Genomic DNA, 23,219 nt, shown 5'->3' with positions numbered 1-23,219 from the left:
CCCCTTCTCCCCCATTGTTTTCCTAGGGATACCACAAACACATATGCAAATGTCAGAAACAAAGTCCAACATGACTCACCGCTCCTGGATTCTGTGCTTGATATATTTAGAACTTCCATTTTGCAAATATGTACAGCGGAGTTCCCTTGCAAGTATGCGCACCTCTTCAAACTGATGCCTGGGTTTCCTTATTCCTTCACTGGCATCGCTTTTGGGTGCTCTGCAACGTTCTCATTATCCCATTGATAAGGACCAGTCAACTGCAGTAAAAACTCATCCTCCACAGCTATACCCAGTAACTTGTGCTCACTGTTGGCCAAAAATATAAACTCTAAGCTGCAAAGAAACTTACAGGAGCACCAAGGTAGTGGGTAAAATTTAGATGCTTTATTATTGTTCAATAGGGTACCATTACCCCTGGGTAAAAATACAGAAATAAAATATAATCAGATGAATAAAGGCTGACCGGTTTCAGCTACTGCCTTACTCCTAGCCTGCTAGCTTAGAGTACACTAACACCTAACATTACAATAAAATTAAATAAATAAAATTAATAAAATGCAATTATCTAAATTACAAAAGGGCCTTTTGCGGGGCATTGCCCCAAAGAAATCAGCTCTTTTACCTGTAAAAAAAAATACAAACAACCCCCCAAAAGTAAAACCCAACACTCACACAACCAAACCCCCCAAATAAAAACTAAACTAAAATCTAAATAAACTTAAGCTAACAATTGCCCTGAAAAGGGCATTTGGATGGGCATTGCCCTTAAAAGGGCATTTAGCTCTTTTAAATTGCCCAAACCCTAATCTAAAAATAAAACTCACCCAAAAAACCCTTCCAATCAGCCAATAGAATGGAGCTCAATCCTATTGGCTGATTAAATCAGTCAATAGGATTAAAGCTCAATCCTATTGGCTGATTGGATCAGCCAATAGGATTTTTCACCTTTAATTCCTATTGGCTAATAGAATTCTATCAGCCAATAGGAATTCAAGGGACGGCATCTTTGATAACGTCCCTTAAAGGGAACCTTCAGTGTACGGCTTAAAGATGTCTTGAAGATGGACCCGCTCTGCGCCAGATGGATGAAGATAGAAGATGCCATCTGGATGAAGACTTCTGGCCGCTTCGATGAGGACTCTGCCTGCTTGGATGAGGACTTCGCTGGCTGGATGAGGATGGATGTCCGGTCTTCCAAAACTGTAAGTGGATCATCGGGGGTTAAGGGTTTTTTGTGTGGTTTTTATTTTTAGATTAGGGTTTGGGCAATGTAAAAGAGCTAAATGCCCTTTTAAGGGCATTGCCCATCTAAATGACCTTTTCAGGGCAATGGTTAGCTTAGGTATATTTAGATAGGTTTTTATTTGGGGGGTTGGTTGTGTGGGTGGTGGATTTTACTGTTGGGGTTTTTTTTTTTTTTTTGTACGGGTAAAAGAGCTGATGTCTTTGGGGCAATGCCCCGCAAAAGGCCCTTTTACGGGCCATTGGCAGTCTAGTGTAGGCTAGGGTTTTTTTTTTATTTTGTGGGGGCTTTTTTATTTTGATAGAGCTATTAGATTAGGAGTAATTCGTTTTTATTTTTGATAATTTCTTTTTTTATTTTGTGTAATTTAGTGTATTTTTTTTAATTAAGATAATTGTATTTTATTAATTTGATTTATTTAATTGTATTGCAATGTTAGGTGTTAGTGTAACTCAGGTTAGGTTTTATTTTATAGGTAAATTTGTATTTATCTTAACTAGGTAGCTAGTAAATAGTTAATAACTCTTTACTAACTAGTCTACCTAGTTAAAATAAATACAAAGTTAGCTGTGAAATAAAAATAAACCCTAAGTTAGCTACAATGTAACTATTAGTTATATTGTAGCTAGCTTAGGGTTTATTTTACAGGTAAGTGTTTAGTTTTAAATAGCAATTATTAAGGTAATAATAGTAAGTTGTATTTAGATTTATTTTAATAATATTTTAATTAGGGGGTGTTAGGGTTAGGATTAGGTTTAGGGGTTAATAGGTTTATTATAGTGGCGGTGTGGGCGGACGGCCAATTAGGGGTTAATAATATTTAAATAGTGTTTGTGATGCGGGAGGGCAGCGGTTTAGGGGTTATTAGGTTAATTATAGTGGTGAAGATGTCGGGAAGCAGCGGAATAGGGGTTAGCACATATTTTCAGTGGCCGCAATGCCTGGAGCGGCAGATTAGGGGTTAATAATTTTATTATAGTGTTTGCGATTCGGGAGGGCCTCGGTTTAGGGGTTATTAAGTAGTTTATTGGTGTTAGTGCACTTTTTAACAGTTTCGTTACAAGTTTTATGCTACAGCTTTGTAGCGTAAAACTCATAACTACTGACTTTAGTTTGCGGTACAGATCTTGTAATTTTAGGCTGTACCGCTCACTTTTTTGGCCTCACAGCAAAACCCGTAACACCGGCGCTGTGGGAGTCCCATTGAAAAATTACTTTTCTCAAAGGGTGGTACTGACGTTGCATGACGGCCAAAAAATTGTGCGGTATTGCTATTCTGACAAGAATTGAAATAGCAGAGGTAGGGAAAAAGCATCGTTATGGGCCATAACGATGCTTTTTGAGTCATAATGCAAAACTTGTAATCTAGCTGTAAATTACATATTAAAAAAACCTAACCCTGCTCAAAATATTTTATTATACTATTTAACCTTATTAAAAATGACTCAATTACAAAAAAAATAAAATAAAAATTACGGAAAATAAAACACATTATCAAAAATAAAAAAGAATTACACCTAATCTAATAGCCCTATCAAAATAAAAAAGCTCCCCCCCCCAAAAAAAAAAAACCCCCCTAGCCCACAATAAACTACAAATGGCCCTTAAAAGGGCCTTTTGTGGGGCATTGCCCCAAAGAAATCAGCTCTTTTACCTGTAAAAAAAATAATACAAACACCCCTTCAGCAGTAAAACCCACCACCCAAGCAACCAACCTCCACAAATAAAAACCCTATATAAAATAACCTAAGCTCCCCATTGCCTGGAAAAAAAATGCTTTTGTATGGGCATTGCACTTAAAAGGGCATTTAGCTCTTTTACCTGCCCAGACCCTACTCTAAAAATAAAACCAACCCAAAAAACCCTTAAACAAAGCTAACACTAATCCCCGACGATCCACTTACAGTAATTGAAGTCCCGCTTGAAGGATCCATCCAGCCGGCAAGAAGTCTTCATCCGGACGGCCTCTTCCATCTTCATTCAGCTGGCGAAGTCTTCATCCAGATGGCATCTTCTATTTTCATCCATCAGGCGTGGAGCGGGTCCATCCTGAAGACATCTGGTGTGGAGGTCCTCTTCAATACGGTTGCCGCCGTAAACTGGAACTTGAATGCAAGTGATGTCATTCCTATTGGCTGTTCCAATCTGGGAGTGGCGGGATAGGGGTTAATATGTTTATTTAGTGGTGGTGGAGTCCAGGAGCAGCGGGATAGGGGTTAATAAGTTTATTTAGTGGCGACTGGTTCTGGGAGCGGCAGGGTAAGGGTTAATACGTTTATTTAGTGGTGGTGGGGTTCGGGAGCAGCGGGATAGGGGTTAATACATTTATTTAGTGACGGCTGGGTCCGGAAGCAGCAGGATAGGGGTTAATAACTTTATTTAGTGGTGACGGGGTCCGGGAGCGGCGGGATAGGGGTTAAACATTTTAGTATAGTGCTGGCGTTTAGTGACAGGCTTTAAATAAAGTTGGTAAAAAGCCAAATAGACGCGAGATCAGTGACTGTTAGTTAACAACAGTCCGATGCTCATCGCCCCGTTCTTGGAGTGCATCTTTTTGACAGCTTTTTTTATAAATATGGAGATCGTATTCAGGTCCGTGGCCGCGATGTTAGGCGAGCGTATTGTTGCGGTCAAATTCAACAAAGTTGACGGCTTGATAGATATCCCCCTTAGTCTCCAATTGACTTTTTTAAGCAACTTTCTAGTTTACTTCTATTATCAAATTGTCTTTGTTCATTTTTAGTATCTTTTGTTGAAAAGCAGGTACATAAACTCTGGAGCGTGCATGTGTCTTGAGAACTATATGGCAGCTGTCTTGCCATGTAGTGCTCCAGGCACCTACCTAGGTAGCTCTTCAACAAAGAATAACATAGGAACAAAGCAATTTTGCTAATAGAAGTAAATTGGAAACTTTTTTTAAAATTGTGTGCTCCGTCTTAATTACAAAATATTTTTTTCAGGTTTCATTTCTCTTTAATGCTCACCTTTCAGCAGTGGTTCCTATTAGCCATAGTTATGTGACTACAAAGTGAGAGTGTGGTATGGATCCTTTATTTATTGTTATATTTATTGCACTTGGACTTTTCTGTTTACTTGCTTGCAATGTTCACGTTTGTTTGTTTTCTATCTCCATAGAAATAATTCACTCCGAGGGGTTGATTTATGAAGCAGCGGATGCCGCTTCCGACCCGCTCCGCTTTAGGTCTGCCTGAAGCGGATTCTAAGAAGCAGCGGTCATAAGACCGCTGCTCCTTAACCAGTTCACAACCTCTGAGGCGGTGGACATCAATCAGTCCGATAGGATAAGATTGCGATGATTGACACCCCCTGCTAGTGACCGATTGGCCACAAATGTGCAGGGGGCGGTATTGCACAAGCATTTAACAAGAAATGCTTGTGCAATGATAAATGCTACAGCGGATCATGTCCACCCGCACAATACCTAGACTTTACAATGCACATGTCCAACATTTGGTGGCTTTCCATATACTTAAAGAAGCGGGTGAGATTATAGTTTGATACCCTATATACAGTGGAGAAAAAAAGTATTTAGTCAGCCACCAATTGTGCAAGTTCTCCCACTTAAGAAGATGAGAGAGGCCTGTAATTTTCATCATAGGTATACCTCAACTATGAGAGACAAAATATGAAAACAAATCCAGACAATCACATTGTCTGATTTGGAAAGAATTTATTTGTAAATTATGGTGGAAAATAAGTATTTGGTCACCTACAAACAAGCAAGATTTGTGGCTCTCACATTCCTGTATCTTCTTCTTTGAGAGGCTCCTCTGTCCTCCACTCATTACCTGTATTAATGGCACCTGTTTGAACTTGTTATCAGTATAAAAGACACCTGTCCATAACCTCAAACAGTCACACTCCAAACTCCACTATGGTGAAGACCAAAGAGCTGTCGAAGGACACCAGAAACAAAATTGTAGACCTGCACCAGGCTGGGAAGACTGAATCTGCAATAGGCAAGCAGCTTGGTGTGAAGAAATCAACTGTGGGAGCAATAATTAGAAAATGGAAGACATACAAGACCACTGATAATCTCCCTCGATCTGGGGCTCCACGCAAGATCTCACCCCGTGGGGTCAAAATGATCACAAGAAGCAAACATCCCAGAACCACACGGGGGGACCTAGTGAATGACCTGCAGAGAGCTGGACCAACGTAACAAAGGCTATCATCAGTAACACACTACGCTGCCAGGGACTCAGATCCTGCAGTGCCAGACGTGTCTCCCTGCTTAAGCCACTACATGTCCGGGCTTGTCTGAAGTATGATAGAGAGCATTTGGATGATCCAGAAGCGGATTGGGAGAATGTCATATGGTCAGATAAAACCAAAGTAGAACTGTTTGGTAGAAACACAACTTGTCGTTTTTGGAGGAGAGAGAACACCATACCTACTGTGAAGCATGGGGGTGGCAACATCATGCTTTGGGGCTGTTTCTCTGCAAAGGGAACAGGACGACTGATCCATGTACATGAAAGAATGAATGGGGCCATGTATCGTGAGATTTTGAGTGCAAACCTCATTCCATCAGCAAGGGCATTGAAGATGAAATGTGGCTGGGTCTTTCAGCATGACAATGATCCCAAACACACCGCCCGGGCAACAAAGGAGTGGCTTCATAAGAAGCATTTCAAGGTCCTGGAGTGGCCTAGCCAGTCTCCAGATCTCAACCCCATAGAAAACCTTTGGAGGGAGTTGAAAGTACGTGTTGCCCAGCGACAGCCCCAAAACATCACTGCTCTAGAGGAGATCTGCATGCAGGAATGGGCCAACATACCAGCAACAGTGTGTGACAACCTTGTGAAGACTTACAGAAAACATTTGACCTCTGTCATTGCCAACAAAGGATATATAACAAAGTATTGAGATGAACTTTTGATATTGACCAAATACTTATTTTCCACCATAATTTGCAAATAAATTCTTTCCAAATCAGACAATGTGATTGTCTGGATTTGTTTCCACATATTGTCTCTCATAGTTGAGGTATACCTATGATGAAAATTACAGGCCTCTCTCATCTTCTTAAGTGGGAGAACTTGCACAATTGGGGGCTGACTAAATACTTTTTTTCCCCACTGTTTTTAGCTTTCTATGATACACTTCTATTTGTCTGAAAAAGGGAATAACTACCCTTTAAGACCAGTAAGTTATATTTCTCCTTCACATGATTTAGCTGTTACCTTAAAAGTGTACAACATAAAGGGGCCGATTTATCAAGGCCTGAATGCTGCTACATGCAGCTGTTTCTGCGTGAGTCTTCAGGCTCGCCGGAAACATAAGTTAAGAAGCAGCGGTCTTAAGACTGCTGCTCCTTAACTTGTCTGCCACCTCTGAAGCGGCGGACAGCAATCCGCCCAATCGCATACGATCGGGTCGATTAACACCCTCTGCTAGCAGCCCATTGGCCGCGAATCTGCAGGGGGTGGCATTGCACAAGCATTTCTAGTGAAATGCTTGTGCATTGATAAATGTCAACAGCAGAGGTGCGGTGGACATGATCGCTACAGGGGATCATGTCCGTCCGCAAATTGATAATTTAGCCCCTTAGACTGGATACCTTGGCAGATGACCTTAAAGAGACATAAAACCGGAAATTTTTCTTTCATGATTTAGATAGAGAATACAATTTTAAACAACATTCCAATTTACTTCTATTATTTAATTTGCTTTATTCTTCAGATATCCTTTGTCAAAGAAATAACAATGCACATGGGTGAGCCAATCACACGAGGCATCTATGTGCAGCTACCAATCAGTAGCTACAGAGCCAATTTAGATATGCTTTTCAACCAAGGATATCAAGAGAATGAAACAAATTAGATAATAGAAGTACATTGGAAAGTTGTTTAAAAGTATATGCTTCTTGAAAGAAAATATTTGGATTTCAAGTCCCTTTAAGATAGTGAGTGTGCCTTTAACTTTTAAAGGGACACTCAAGTCAAAATTAAACTACATGATTCAGATAGTGCAGCAATTTTAAACAACTTTCTAATTTACTTCCATTAACAAAATGTGCACAGTCTTTTTATATTTACACTTTTTGAGTTACCAACTCCTACTGAGCATGTGCAAGAATTCACAGCATATACGTATATGCGTTTGTGATTGGCTGATGGCTGTCACATGATACAGGGGGAGTATAAATAGACATACCTTTGCAATTTATTTAACAAAAATCTACTACTCATTTGAAGTTCAGACTAAGTGCTATTGCATTGTCTTCTTATCATGCATTTGTTGATTATGCAAATGTACAGTGTTGACTGGTCCTTTAAGTATTTTGTGTTATTTTCAATGAATTATTCATTTTCATTTTAAGGGGACAGAACTTAAACGTTCAACTTTTAAATGTAATTCTATTACCTATTTTTGCATTTTCTTGGTGCACTTTCTTAAAAAAGCATAGTAAGCTAGGCTCAGGAGCAGTAATGCAGTACTGGAAGCTAGCGGCTGATTGGTGGATACAGATAAATGCTTCTTTTCCTTGCTTCACCAAAACGTTTTCTTCTAGCGTCCAGTAGTGCATTGCTGCTTTTTAAATAAAGTAAATAAAGATAATGAAGCCAAGTTGATAAAATAAGTATATTATATAGGACAGTATACTCTATCTGATTTGAGAAATGAAAATGTTGTGTTTCATGTTCCTTTAATAACCTTTTATCTGTGTATTCTATATATTCACACACACGCGCACACATATCTATACACTAAGCTTGTCCATTTGTTTTGTTACGAAAGTACGGATATTCATTTCATTTTATCTAAAGAATTATCTAAATGCACTAAATAATAACAAATATAGGGCCATATTACAAGTTGAGCACAACATATTGCTTCAATTCAGTAACACCAGTGCACGCAATTTTGCACTGGTATTACAAGTGATGTGGAATGCGAGCGCGACCTCACATTCGCATTGCACGGATGCATTGCGCTCACGAGAGCACGCTTTCATAGGCTCCGATGGGAGCCTCATTCTCATGCCGTGAGACATGTCATGAATACTAGCGATGGGCAGCAATTATAAATATATATGTATATAAGCATTAGCATCTATATTTACTGGGAACACAAGCAATAAATTAGTGCTCCACTTGTAACTAGCCCATAATATTCAGGCATTGTTTATTGATCAGAATTTGCTCATTTTGCTGATAACATTTTCCCCATACTGCTGTAAGACAAAGATTCACTTAACAGACAACTGGAATCATACTGCCAGCAGAATAATAAGATTACAATAGTAATAGTAATTCATTCTGTACTTATACAGTTCATGGTAATATCTTTTGACAGTCACTAAATTCTGGCTGTACATTCCTAATGTTAACTCCCACATCCCTAGAGTGGGCTTTGCTCTTGAATTAATACTGACTACCTCTTCATTGTAAAGAGATTAATCCTGAATGGCACTCTCATAGAAGTGCAGGAGATTTATGGATTTTTTTTGTAGCAGCAATATGAAAATCAGAATATTGAGTGGATAACTGACTTTGAAAGCTTATGAACAAGAAAACCTTCTGTGATTAATATGTCGGCCTGTTAAAAAGGCATTTTACATTTGTTGGGACTATAAGAGCTTTAATTGTGAGTCGCTCAAGCCCACACAGCGTGGTTTGGCATGAAAGCAAATTTAAAGCTGGCATTTAAGCATTCAAAAGCAGTTATTTGATACTTCTGCTAACACTAATCTAGTTAAGTGTTTGATGTAAAACGAAAGGCTTAGAAAGATATTGCAGTAAATTATAGAATTCAAGAATTTACAGCTAAAAACAAAAACAAAACTCAATAACAATAATATGAAATCTTAAAGAAATGCCACTTTGCATTAACCCTCTGATATTAACACTAATATGCTCAAACAGCATATATCAACACAATCAGATTGTAATGTGTGTTTTTTACTGTTCTTTTTCATGACCTTTTATGTCGTCAAGCTCCGGCCCCTTAAACCCCACAAAACACCCCCATACCATCCTTCCAACAACCACCCTCAAAATAACAGACAACAGACTTAGCTTTGGTACAAATTTGCCGCAGCCCTTTATTCAATAAAACTTTGTAAAAACTTTAATAACTCGATAAATAAAAGTGCAAATAACTGTAAACATTTTACACATCAACCAACAGCGGTGCTAGTCCTTCTTGATTTCCATATCTTTTAACTATGGCCGTAATTCCTTTTACTGGACCCAACCGTGCAAGTGGTTGGGCCCGTCAGCGATCATCCATATAAGTTTCTAAGGAACCCCGTGCCCTTAGAAACCCCCATCTTGAATTCCCCCATGGGAATGCAAAATACCACCACACTTAACCATTGGCCATAATTGTTCTGTAATTTAAGGGCTAGCACCCCCGCCTTCCAACTGTGACAAAAACCTAAAATGACAAATAAAAAACACGCCTCTCACACAAATATCAGGGACGGGTGGGAGGGAGATGTTTTCTCTACTCCTACAAATATCAATCTGCTGGTTTTCCCGCTCAGTCCACATCTTTAACACTTTGCCTACAGCTCCTCCTATAGCACCTCCTACCCCATACAGGGCCTCTTCCTCCCCAGGTCAAAGCTCCCTCCATCTATGCTTCGCCCCGCCTCCAGGAGCCACTTGACCTTTTATGTCGTCAAGCTCCGGCCCCTTAAACCCCACAAAACACCCCCATACCATCCTTCCAACAACCACTCTCATAAATAACAGACAACAGACTTAGCTTTGGTACAAATTGGCCGCAGCCCTTTATTCAATAAAACTTTGTAAAAACTTTAATAACTCGATAAATAAAAGTGCAAATAACTGTAAACATTTTACACATCAACCAACAGCGGTGCTAGTCCTTCTTGATTTCCATATCTTTTAACTATGGCCGTAATTCTTTTTACTGGACCCAACCGTGCAAGTGGTTGGGCCTGTCAGCGATCATCCATATAAGTTTCTAAGGAACCCCATGCCCTTAGAAACCCCCATCTTGAATTCCCCCATGGGAATGCAAAATACCACCACACTTAACCATTGGCCATAATTGTTCTATAATTTAAGGGCTAGCACCCCTGCCACCGACTGGCCTGACGCCTTAGCCCAGTCCCGCCAACCCTCCAACCGCACACTCCTTAAAATTAAAGATAAACAGCTGCAGACCAAAGTCATTCAAATGCACCCCATCGGGCAGATAGAACTCACCCACTCCAACCTCAGCTAAGTCTGAGTAGTCCACCACCACACCAAGTCTCTGCACAAATGCCCCCATGATCCAATTTACTAGACCCCATGAGCCGTCGATTAACATCCCCTTGACAAATTTTTAAGCATTCAACACTTAAAGAATACACAGACACCTTATGTTTGAAAAAATACTGGCCACAGCCCGTGTAGTAAATAACAAGTTTAAAAGACACCAAACACATAACTCCTTAACCATGTAAACTCAGCCAACTATGAAGATGCTAGCTCCCAAACTTAATTCACTAACCTCCATTTACTTGTTGACCGGGCCGTATATAAATTCACCTGGACTTAAATAAGCCCGTTATTTCTTTACAAACCCCAAGCTTCAAGGAACACTGTGTCCAAGAAGCTACTTAACCTGCTCGCCCACCCCATGGGGAGGCTAACCCACCACACATTGCACTCCACGCATAAGGCTGCAACCAGCTTGTTCAGCTCCTGCCTCCTGGTAAGGCCATAATGGAGCCATTCCATCCTCCAACCAATCTCGTAACCATGGTAGACCATACAACGGCTAAACCCTGGAAAAGCTCCCAAAAACTTCCCCAAACCACCTTAATCTTACTCATCAGGCTTCACCGAGTCAACCAAAATCATTACCCTGGCCTGGACCACTAGTACCCCCCTATACTGGAACAATTCAGCGTAAACCACCACCGGCGGCAACATGCAAGCCAATATGGGGGCCCCGTACTCCAAACCCTCCAATAGTATTGCTGCTTATCAAAAAACCCAGGCTGGAGGCCCTCCTTCTCAACCAGAGCCGCACACCAGGGACAAATAATAATAATAAATCGGCCCACTACCCACATGTTTACCAGACCTACGACAATCTGAACGGAACAACCATAAACAAATGAAACACCCAAATACTAGACACCCTCCAACAAAAGAGCCTAGAATAACCTCCACTTACCCACACCTTTTGCCACCAAACTCCCTACAGCAGCTTCAGTGGCTGCCCAAATTCTCAAGGAAAATGAACACTTCGAAACCGTGGTAGCCACGTGCCACATAACCCAGCCATATATCCCAGGTGACAAATCAGCAGGAGTCCCATCCTCCACAACCCTTGTAGCAAAAAACCCCAACACCTGAATTGACACCATCTCCAATGCCCCTAACTTAAATCAATCCATTCCATTCCACTCAAAATTTTATCATAGGTGAACCCCGTTTTCGTGCTATTGAAGCCACACCGGGAATACTCTCCCCACTCCGTTCGCCCATGGCGAGAACTCCAAGGAGCGATGCCACCAGAAATTCGAAAATGCAATGGCCAGTGAGTTATAAAACCAGGGATGTGTATTGCTCCCATCAACCCATGGAAACACAGCCATAGCAACCCAACTGCCCTCAACAATTCAATGACCGTGTGATTAGGGGTGGGGGGGGAGCAGATACTATGTCCCTGCTGACACCACCCCCCAGTTGTCAGTGTGGACAACACTGACCCGTACTCAAACATGGCCACCAGCACTGGAATAACTCAAGAAAACTAAATCATCACCCATTCTACCCTTTCCATTTTGCTGGACATTTAGGCGTGCACTAAAAGGACCACATCTCCGTCTGTAATCCCACCTTTGACCCCCAGTGCTCTGCACTCCATTATAACAAACATAATAGTAAAACTAAGAACATAATCACTGATGGCAGGCCTTCCAACTTATCAATGCTAGGTATCCCCACAATCTTCAGCCATTCTACAACATCAACCCTGATGCATGACAGGCAAGGGTATTGGCAGGCCAGGCAAATAGAAACCCATACAGGATAACAAGTATCACCTTTGCTCCTTTATGGCTCATTCACGTACATGAACCAGCTGATTCCATGTATTAAAGTGGACATATACCGGTGTCTTTATCTTATCTGCAGGTATAATCAGATCTCATTACTGTATCACATTGTGTACATATACATGTGTCTGTATCTTATATCTGTAGGTATAATCAGACCTCATTACGTTATCACACTGTGTACATATACATGTGTCTTTATCTTATATCAGTAGGTATAATCAGATCTCATTACTGTATCACATAGTGTACATATACATGTGTCTTTATATGATATCTGTAGGTATAATCAGATCTCATTACTTTATCACATTGTGTACATATACATGTGTCTTTATCTTATATCTGTAGGTATAATCAGATCTCATTACTTTATCACATTGTGTACGTATACATGTGTCTATGTTATAGCTGTAGGTATAATCAGACCTCATTACGTTATCACACTGTGTACATATACATGTCTCTTTATCTTATATCTGTAGGTATAATCAGATCTCATTACTGTATCACACTGTGTACATATACATGTGTCTTTTTCTTATATCTGTAGGTATAATCAGATCTCATTACTGTATCACATTGTGTACATATACCTGCGTCTGTATCCCATATCTGTAGGTATAATCAGATCTCATTACTGTATCACATTGTGTACATATATATGTCTATATCTTATATCTGTAGGTATAATCCGATCTCCTTACTGTATCACATTGTGTACCTATTGGCCACAAACTGATCCCCATACTTGTATAGAACAATGTGAAATTAACACTTTATTACCCCATCTCCTCCTTACCCCACTGGGAGTGCAATGTCCACTACAAGCTATGTCAACACAGTTTGGCCTTGATGCCAAATCTAAGGAAGGTTGGGTATACTATAGTGGAATTACCCTTTTACATCAACCTATATAAGGGTAATTGAAATACTTGTGACAATTCAATACATCCCACCAGGCAGAGTGGACCCCTGGGAAAACCACAGGTGGAAAACACCCTGAGTAAAAATGTCCCTTCAAGATAAAAGTATGTTAAATACTACCAATAGGACCCAACGCCGACCCGGAAATCCCCTCACCAGAGGAAATACCACAATCATATTAGTGATCTCAAAACAGTAAATTCATAGTTGCAATGCAAGATCCGAGTATCCTCCGAAAGAGGGCGATATCCAATCGCCATACACATATATATATCATATTATACACATCATCAGGTATATGCAAAGCACCAACAGAGCTTGCAATGCTATAAAGTTAGTCTGAACCCAAGGTAATTTTTTAGAGATCAAAACTTTTAGAGGGTCTGCACAAAGTTTTACTGCTGCAGTCTACCCTTAGGAAGATGATCAACAACCCTCTTTGCTTATGCTAAAACGGTACCCTATTAGTGTCACATTATACTACCTAACATAAGTAATGGTGCCACCGACAGTGCTGTGACCCCTTTTGTAATGAAAGAGATTGTAACATATGAACTCCCATACTCCGTACAATTAAAGAATACCCACCATATCATGACACACATCCTTCAGAGGAATACATTGGAGAAACCCTAGAGAATAATTCTCAAATGACAAATGATTGCATGGACCATTTGTCTAATGTATATATTAAATCCTATAAATTATAGAAATACATTTATATGACAACATATACACATGATTATATCCACCAAAGGAAAGAAAACATAAAATTATTTTAAAGGCACAGACTACATCATAATTTCCATTTTTTTTAAAAAACAAACTAGATAATCCCTTACTTGTACCCAAGTTTTGCAAAAAGCCAACCAGAATAAAATGTGTTACCTTTGTGATTATCTTATATCTAAACCTCTGCAGGCAGCTCCCTTATCTCAGTGCTTTGCCAGACATGCAGATTGGCCACTCATTGCCAACTCCTAAATACCTCCACGGGAGTAAGCGCAATGTTATCTAAATGAAACCCAGTATGTAGTTCTGTCTAACTGTGTCAAACTTTCAAATTGCTCTGAGCCAAGAGGTGGTTACAATATTTTAGAAAATTAGTTTGAGCCTACTTAGGTTTAGCTTTTCAACATTACCAACAAGGGAAAAAGGCAAATCCAATGATAAACTTCCACTAGAAAGTTGTTTAGAATTTCAAGTCACATCCAAATCAAGAGAATGTAATTATTATGGCAAAACTGACCCTTAATGAGATTATAAGCGTCCCTTAAAGGAATGGCGTCCCTTAAAGGAACCGTCATTCGGCTAGTAGGCGTCGGGAGAAGAGGATGTTCCGCGTCGGAGGTCTGCAAGATGGATCCGGAAGAAAGAAGATTTAAGATGCTGTTGTTCGAAGACTTCATCCGGATCATGGACCTCTTCAGCTCCCGCTTGGATGAAGACTTCAGCCGGATCATGGACCTCTTCAGCTCCCGCTTGGATGAAGACTTCAGCCGGATCATGGACCTCTTCAGCCCCCCGCTTGGGCTTGGATTAGGACATCGGAGGAGCTCTTCAGGATGTATCAGTGAACCTAGTAGGGTGAAGACAAGGTAGGAAGATCTTCAGGGGCTTAGTGTTAGGTTTATTTAAGGGGGGTTTGGGTTAGATTAGGGGTATGTGGGTGGTGGGTTGTAATGTTGGGGGGGTATTGTATGTTTTTTTTTACAGGCAAAAGAGCTGAATTTCTTGGGGCATGCCCCGCAAAGGGCCGTTTTAAGGGCTGGTAAGGTAAAAGAGCTTTGAAATGTAGTAATTTAGAATAGGGTAGGGCATTTTGTTATTTTGGGGGTCTTTGTTATTTTATTAGGGGGCTTAGAGTAGGTGTAATTAGTTTAAAATTGTTGTAATATTTTTCTTATGTTTGTAAATATTTTTTTATTTTTTGTAACTTAGTTCTTTTTTATTTTTTGTACTTTAGCTAGTTTATTTAATTGTTGTTATTTGTAGGAATTGTATTTAATTAATTTATTGATAGTGTAGTGTTAGGTTAATTGTAGTTAATTGTAGGTAGTTTATTTAATTAATTTATTGATAGTATAGTGTTAGGTTTAATTGTAACTTAGGTTAGGATTTATTTTACAGGTAAATTTGTAATTAGTTTAACTATTTTAGCTATTAAATAGTTCTTAACTATTTAATAGCTATTGTACCTGGTTAAAATAATTACAAAGTTGCCTGTAAAATAAATATTAATCCTAAAATAGCTACAATATAATTATAATTTATATTGTAGCTATATTAGGGTTTATTTTACAGGTAAGTATTTAGCTTTAAATAGGAATAATTTATTTAATAAGAGTTAATTAATTTCGTTAGATTTAAATTATATTTAATTTAGGGGGGTGTTAGTGTTAGGGTTAGACTTAGCTTTAGGGGTTAATACATTTATTAGAATAGCGGTGAGCTCCGGTCGGCAGATTAGGGGTTAATAATTGAAGTTAGGTGTCGGCGATGTTAGGAAGGGCAGATTAGGGGTTAATACTATTTATTATAGGGTTAGTGAGGCGGATTAGGGGTTAATAACTTTATTATAGTAGCTGTGCGGTCCGCTCGGCAGATTAGGGGTTAATAAGTGTAGGCAGGTGGAGGCGACATTGAGGGGGGCAGATTAGGGGTTAATAAATATAATATAGGGGTCGGCGGTGTTAGGGGCAGCAGATTAGGGGTACATAGCTATAATGTAGTTGGCGGCGCTTTGCGGTCGGCAGATTAGGGGTTAATTATTGTAGGTAGCTGGCGGCGACGTTGTGGGGGGCAGATTAGGGGTTAATAAATATAATACAGGGGTTGGCGGTGTTAGGGGCAGCAGATTAGGGGTACATAAGTATAACGTAGGTGGCGGTCGGCAGATTAGGGGTTAAAAAAAACTGTTCTAAGCCCTGAATGCAGAGCAGAGAGTGAAACCAGCACACCATGACAATAAGTAATAAAGTTAAATTGACACTGTATATAATTTGTATATCCCCCTATTGGTCCAAACCAACATGGAGATAAAACAACAAAAACGAAAAACTTCCCATCTGAAAGAGAAAACCTCCTGGTAGCATAGGGTAGCATATCCCATAAGGAATATCATCTACCTCCCCTTAATCAGCCACTGTTTTTATTTTTACTAACTAAATGCAACAAATATATACGCCCCACTGATCCAGCACAGAGCGATATCGCGCCAAAAAGGACCAGCGGCGGGAAGGTTAACCCCCGCCCCTGGATCTCACATAGCAAGTGCACCCCATACAGTCAAGCACAATAAACCTGAAATTTAAGTAAGGCGCGGTTGAAATATGTTCCATAACATTTAAGAAAGCATGCAGCACCATGCCCAATGTAAAGAAAATCCCCTACGACACGCACAAGTATAGCAGCCAAACTAATTAAAGCACTGCAATGGCAGCGAGTGTTTTTTATGTCACCCTGAGAATAAAAGGGGGGCATGTATCCCACGTGTCAGTAACCAAACTGTAAGCTAGAGAGTACCAGGGGAGTTCAAGCATACTCTAACTGTAACAACAAGCAGAGCTGCATGAAATCAATTAGGAGCCGTTGCTGTCACTGGCCCCTCAGTTAAACAGCGCTGTATCGACCATAAAGGCATATGGCCTGCACAGCCCTAATACCCCCAGAGTCACTACTGCAAATACTGGTGTACCTCTATCACACATTCAAACACCCAAAAATCCTCAGACTGCAAATACCCATGTTCTATGTCCCAGCACTAACAACCCCATGCACGCCACTAACATCCTCTTACCGCTCTCAGTCTGCTGCTCAAAAGCTAATATTGTGAGAGACAAGACAGACTCTCCAGTGCTGCAAAGGCTGACGCTGCAGATTCAAGAACGGACCCAGTGCAGGCAAAACCCCTCCTCTTTAGAGATAATAAATACCTCGCATACCAACTCAGCGTTGAATGGAAGCACACTGTCAAATGTCCCCTTATCAGTCAGGCAATAAAGGAAGAAAATACATTAACTGCCGTGCCTGTGAGGGGAATAACAGCCAGTCATACTATTCTAAAATCTGCCAACTCAGATAATGTCCCCAAGCTCAAGGAGTGGGATTAACCCCTAATGTGCTTAGACCCTCTACCCATGAAGGATAAGCAATTAACTTAAGGGCTCCAGCTGCAGGGGCAGGATCATGACAGACAAGACAACACTTCTTGCTGTCATGAAGAAGATGTTTTCTCTACTCCTACAAATATCAATCTGCTGGTTTTCCCGCTCAGCCCACATCTTTAACACTTTGCCTACAGCTCCTCCTATAGCACCTCCTACCCCATACAGGGCCTCTTCCTCCCCAAGTCAAAGCTCCCTCCATCTATGCTTCGCCCCGCCTCCAGGAACCACTATCTGTTGGTATGTAATAATAATAATAATGCATTATCATAATCTGTAGAATTTTATTCTGTTTGTAAACTCAGGATTTGCCTTACAACAAATACATTTGCTAATCTGTTTATGCAAATACACAGTTTTTCTATTCAATATTATAACTGTTTAAGTATATTTTGGTAAATTGCAGAGCTTTAGAGAATAAATTATATGCCCAGGTCTGATTCCAGTCCTTACCCAATTTCAATCTGCTTTTTCTGAATATGTTTGGAGATCAGGTAGGCCTATTATTAAATCCCATAGACAGAGGGAGTATTGGCCTTCCAAATCTGAAATTTCACTATAATACAGCTATGCTGTCCCATGGTTCTGCATGGGTTCCTTCCTTATCATTGACTTGCTGGTGGGAGTTGGAACAAGCCTCACTCCTGGCGTTATTGAAATTGGAAGACTTAATTTGGATTCCTGTGCACACGAGAATCCTCCCTAAACTAGCAAATCCAATAACTTGTTTGCTAAAATGGCATTCTTTGCATAGCAATCATCAAGTAACCCTCACAACTTCCCCACTGCATAGTATATTGGGTCTTCTCTATTGTCTCCAGGGAGGATTCCCATCCTTCCATTTTGGAAGAGGCAGATATTAGAGAGATATGAGATCTTTACATCTGATTCTGTAATTCCTCCTCTATCTATTCAAGAACATTTTAGCTTGCTTAATAGAATACATTTTGAAAGTTTCAGATTTTGGTCACTTCCCAATCATGGGGCTTCCCTAAATCTTCTCTTAGAACTCTCATTGTGTGGGAGGCTCAATAGAGGGCAGGAGCCCAACTATATAAACCCCTCTCAATTCAGTATAAGTGCTTATAAAGCTGTCCATTGTTTCAGACAAAAAATATCTTTGCAAATGGGAGAGAGACTTAAGTTTAGACATAGGAGCATATTTATCAAGCTCCGTATGGAGCTTGATGCCCCTTGTTTCCGGTTAGCCTTCAGGCTCACTGTAAACAGAAGCTATGAAGCAGAAGTCTAAAAACCGCAACTCCATAACTTGTCTGCCTGCTCTGAGAACGCGGACAGAAATCAACCAGATTGAATATGATCGAGTTGATTGACACCCCCTGCCAAATCTGCAGGGGGCGGCATTGCACCAGCAGTTCACAAGAACTGCTGGTGCAATGATAAATGCCGCCAGCGTATGCTGTCTGCATTTATCGATGTGCAGCGGACATGATACGCTACTTCGTATCATGTCTGCTCGCACATTAATAAATATGCCCCATAGACACCATCAAATGTTTCCTAAAAAACGCAAAACATATATGGTGGTCATGTCCAAAAGTCTTGCTAATCTGGCAAAAAGTTTTTCAGCTGTATAACACCTTTGTTCCTGCTTCGTGGCAGACCTCTTCAGGAGACTTTTTTCATCATAAACTTAAGGGACTTTCAAAACCAATTAGATACATATGCATTTATGTTTTCATGGCTGTTAAATCGGCACTGGCCCACAACTGGGGTCATGCTTCTATCCCTAAAAGGTTGCAAAGTGTTGATATTATTCACTTCACGCTGTTAGGAAAGTTCCATGCTGTCCTAAAAGCGCTGGGCTTTAAAGTTGTTAGGACAGCATGGAACAACCTTCCTTATATTGCATCCTGCAGCTTCCTGGAAAATCAGACTGGGGCATGCCCAGCATCATAGGCAATTCTCCATGGTCCAGTCCCAGCCTTAAAATTGCATGATTTCCTTTTTTCAGCAAGTGTGTTTACATTGGAGCGTTGTGCCGATGTTAACTACTTGCCACAGCATGAAGGGGTTAAGTACATGAGAAGTATTTTTCCTTTTCTGTCTTCTTCCTTTTTATTTTTTTAAAGTACCAGGGTCCTAGATATTTAACATTTTCAAAATATTTGGATTATTCTTTTCAAATTGTTCATAAATGAGTTGGAACAACTATACATTTTTGGAGTGTTTTATTATATGTTCTATGTAACTTTTTTTCTTAAACTATTTGAGATACTATATATTTGCTACTATTACTACTACTATATAATTTAGAAGAAGGACAGACAATATTTGGAATGAACTTGATTCAATCCCGTATCATACTTTGGGACTGTCTACTAATAAAGATTTTTGGAGGTGAAGTTAGCCATAAGATATCTTGTTAGATAGACCTATCAGTATTTTATGTAACAATATACAATATTGTTCTGTTTGTTTACTTGAACCCATACATCAATAAATAATATTAATAAAAAGAAAAAAAAGTATATGCCCAGTAATCTGCCTTCATCATAGTTCACTTTTTCCGCTAGTTCATATTGGTCAGGGTTATTTTTTTTTTTGTAGAATTATAAAAGTATTTTAAGAGACAAGCCTTAAGAGCTCTACCTCTATTTTCTTAGACCTAGATTTGGAGTTTGGCGTTAGCCGTGAAAACCAGCGTTAGAGGCTCCTAACGCTGGTTTTAGGCTACCGCCGGTATTTGGAGTCACTCAAAATAGGGTCTAACGCTCACTTTTCATCCGCGACTTTTCCATACCGCAGATCCCCTTACGTCAATTGCGTATCCTATCTTTTCAATGGGATCTTTCTAACTCCGGTATTTAGAGTAGTTTCTGAAGTGAGCGTTAGACATCTAACGACAAAACTCCAGCCACAGGAAAAAAGTCAGTACTTTCTGGGCTAACGCCGGTTCATAAAGCTCTTAACTACTGTGCTCTAAAGTACACTAACACCCATAAACTACCTATGTACCCCTAAACCGAGGTCCCGCCACATCGCTGACACTCAAATCATTTTTTTTAACCCCTGATCTGCCGACCGCCACCTACGTTATACTTATGTACCCCTAATCTGCTGCCCCTAACACCGCCGACCCCTGTATTATATTTATTAACCCCTAATCTGCCCCCCACAACGTCGCCACCAGCTACCTACAATAATTAACCCCTAATCTGCCGACCGCAAAGCGCCGCCACCTACATTATAGCTATGTACCCCTAATCTGCTGCCCATAACACCGCCGACCCCTATATTATATTTATTAACCCCTAATCTGCCCCCCTCAACGTCGCCTCCACCTGCCTACACTTATTAACCCCTAATCTGCCGAGCGGACCGCACCGCTACTATAATAAAGTTATTAACCCCTAATCCGCCTCACTAACCCTATAATAAATAGTATTAACCCCTAATCTGCCCTTCCTAACATCGCCGACACCTAACTTCAATTATTAACCCCTAATCTGCCGACCGGAGCTCACCGCTATTCTAATAAATGTATTAACCCCTAAAGCTAAGTCTAACCCTAACACTAACACCCCCCTAAGTTAAATATAATTTAAATCTAACAAAATTAATTAACTCTTATTAAATAAATTATTCCTATTTAAAGCTAAATACTTACCTGTAAAATAAACCCTAATATAGCTACAATATAAATTATAATTATATTGTAGCTATTTTAGGATTAATATTTATTTTACAGGCAACTTTGTAATTATTTTAACCAGGTACAATAGCTATTAAATAGTTAAGAACTATTTAATAGCTACCTAGTTCAAATAATAACAAAATTACCTGTAAAATAAATCCTAACCTAAGTTAAAATTAAACCTAACACTACACTATCATTAAATTAATTAAATAAACTACCTACAATTACCTACAATTAACCTAACACTACACTATCAATAAATTAATTAAATACAATTCCTACAAATAAATACAATTAAATAAACTAGCTAAAGTACAAAAAATAAAAAAGAACTAAGTTACAAAAAATAAAAAAATATTTACAAACATAAGAAAAATATTACAACAATTTTAAACTAATTACACCTACTCTAAGCCCCCTAATAAAATAACAAAGCCCCCCAAAATAAAAAAATGCCCTACCCTATTCTAAAATGAAAATAGAAAAGTTATTTTACCTTACCAGCCCTTAAAATGGCCCTTTGCGGGGCATGCCCCAAAGAATTCAGCTCTTTTGCCTGTAAAAAAAAACCATACAATACCCCCCCAACATTACAACCCACCACCCACATACCCCTAATCTAACCCAAACCCCCCTTAAATAAACCTAACACTAAGCCCCTGAAGATCTTCCTTGTCTTCACCCTACCAGGTTCACCGATCCGTCCTGAAGAGCTCCTCCGATGTCCTAAGCCCAAGCGGGGGGCTGAAGAGGTCCATGATCCGGCTGAAGTCTTCATCCAAGCGGGAGCTGAAGAGGTCCATGATCCGGATGAAGTCTTCATCCAAGCGGGAGCTGAAGAGGTCCATGATCCGTATGAAGTCTTCTATCAACGGCATCTTCAATCTTCTTTCTTCCAGATCCATCTTGCAGACCATCTTGGGTTGTAATGTTGGAGGGGGTATTGTATGTTTTTTTTTACAGGCAAAAGAGCTGAATTTCTTGGGGCATGCCCCGCAAAGGGCCGTTTTAAGGGCTGGTAAGGTAAAAGAGCTTTGAAATGTAGTAATTTAGAATAGGGTAGGGCATTTTGTTATTTTGGGGGTCTTTGTTATTTTATTAGGGGGCTTAGAGTAGGTGTAATTAGTTTAAAATTGTTGTAATATTTTTCTTATGTTTGTAAATATTTTTTTATTTTTTGTAACTTAGTTCTTTTTTATTTTTTGTACTTTAGCTAGTTTATTTAATTGTTGTTATTTGTAGGAATTGTATTTAATTAATTTATTGATAGTGTAGTGTTAGGTTAATTGTAGGTAATTGTAGGTAGTTTATTTAATTAATTTATTGATAGTGTAGTGTTAGGTTTAATTGTAACTTAGGTTAGGATTTATTTTACAGGTAAATTTGTAATTATTTTAACTATTTTAGCTATTAAATAGTTCTTAACTATTTAATAGCTATTGTACCTGGTTAAAATAAATACAAAGTTGCCTGTAAAATAAATATTAATCCTAAAATAGCTACAATATAATTATAATTTATATTGTAGCTATATTAGGATTTATTTTACAAGTAAGTATTTATCTTTAAATAGGAATAATTTATTTAATAAGAGTTAATTAATTTCGTTAGATGTAAATTTTATTTAACTTAGGGGGGTGTTAGTGTTAGGGTTAGACTTAGCTTTAGGGGTTAATACATTTATTAGAATAGCGGTGAGCTCCGGTTGGCAGATTAGGGGTTAATAATTGAAGTTAGGTGTCGGCGATGTTAGGGAGGGCAGATTAGGGGTTAATACTATTTATTATAGGGTTAGTGAGGCGGATTAGGGGTTAATAACTTTATTATAGTAGCGCTCAGGTCCGGTCGGCAGATTAGGGGTTAATAAGTGTAGGCAGGTGGAGGCGACGTTGTGGGGGGCAGATTAGGGGTTAATAAATATAATATAGGGGTCGGCGATGTTAGGGCAGCAGATTAGGGGTACATAGGGATAATGTAAGTAGCGGCGGTTTACGGAGCGGCAGATTAGGGGTTAAAAATAATATACAGGGGTCAGCGATAGCGGGGGCGGCAGATTAGGGGTTAATAAGTGTAAGGTTAGGGGTGATTAGACTCGGGGTACATGTTAGAGTGTTAGGTGCAGACGTAGGAAGTGTTTCCGCATAGCAAACAATGGGGCTGCGTTAG

Source organism: Bombina bombina, chromosome 5 (genome assembly GCF_027579735.1).
Source record: "Bombina bombina isolate aBomBom1 chromosome 5, aBomBom1.pri, whole genome shotgun sequence".
Taxonomy (NCBI): Eukaryota; Metazoa; Chordata; class Amphibia; order Anura; family Bombinatoridae; genus Bombina; species Bombina bombina.
The sequence above is the reverse complement of the archived record's forward strand: the minus strand, read 5'-3'. Positions refer to the sequence as shown.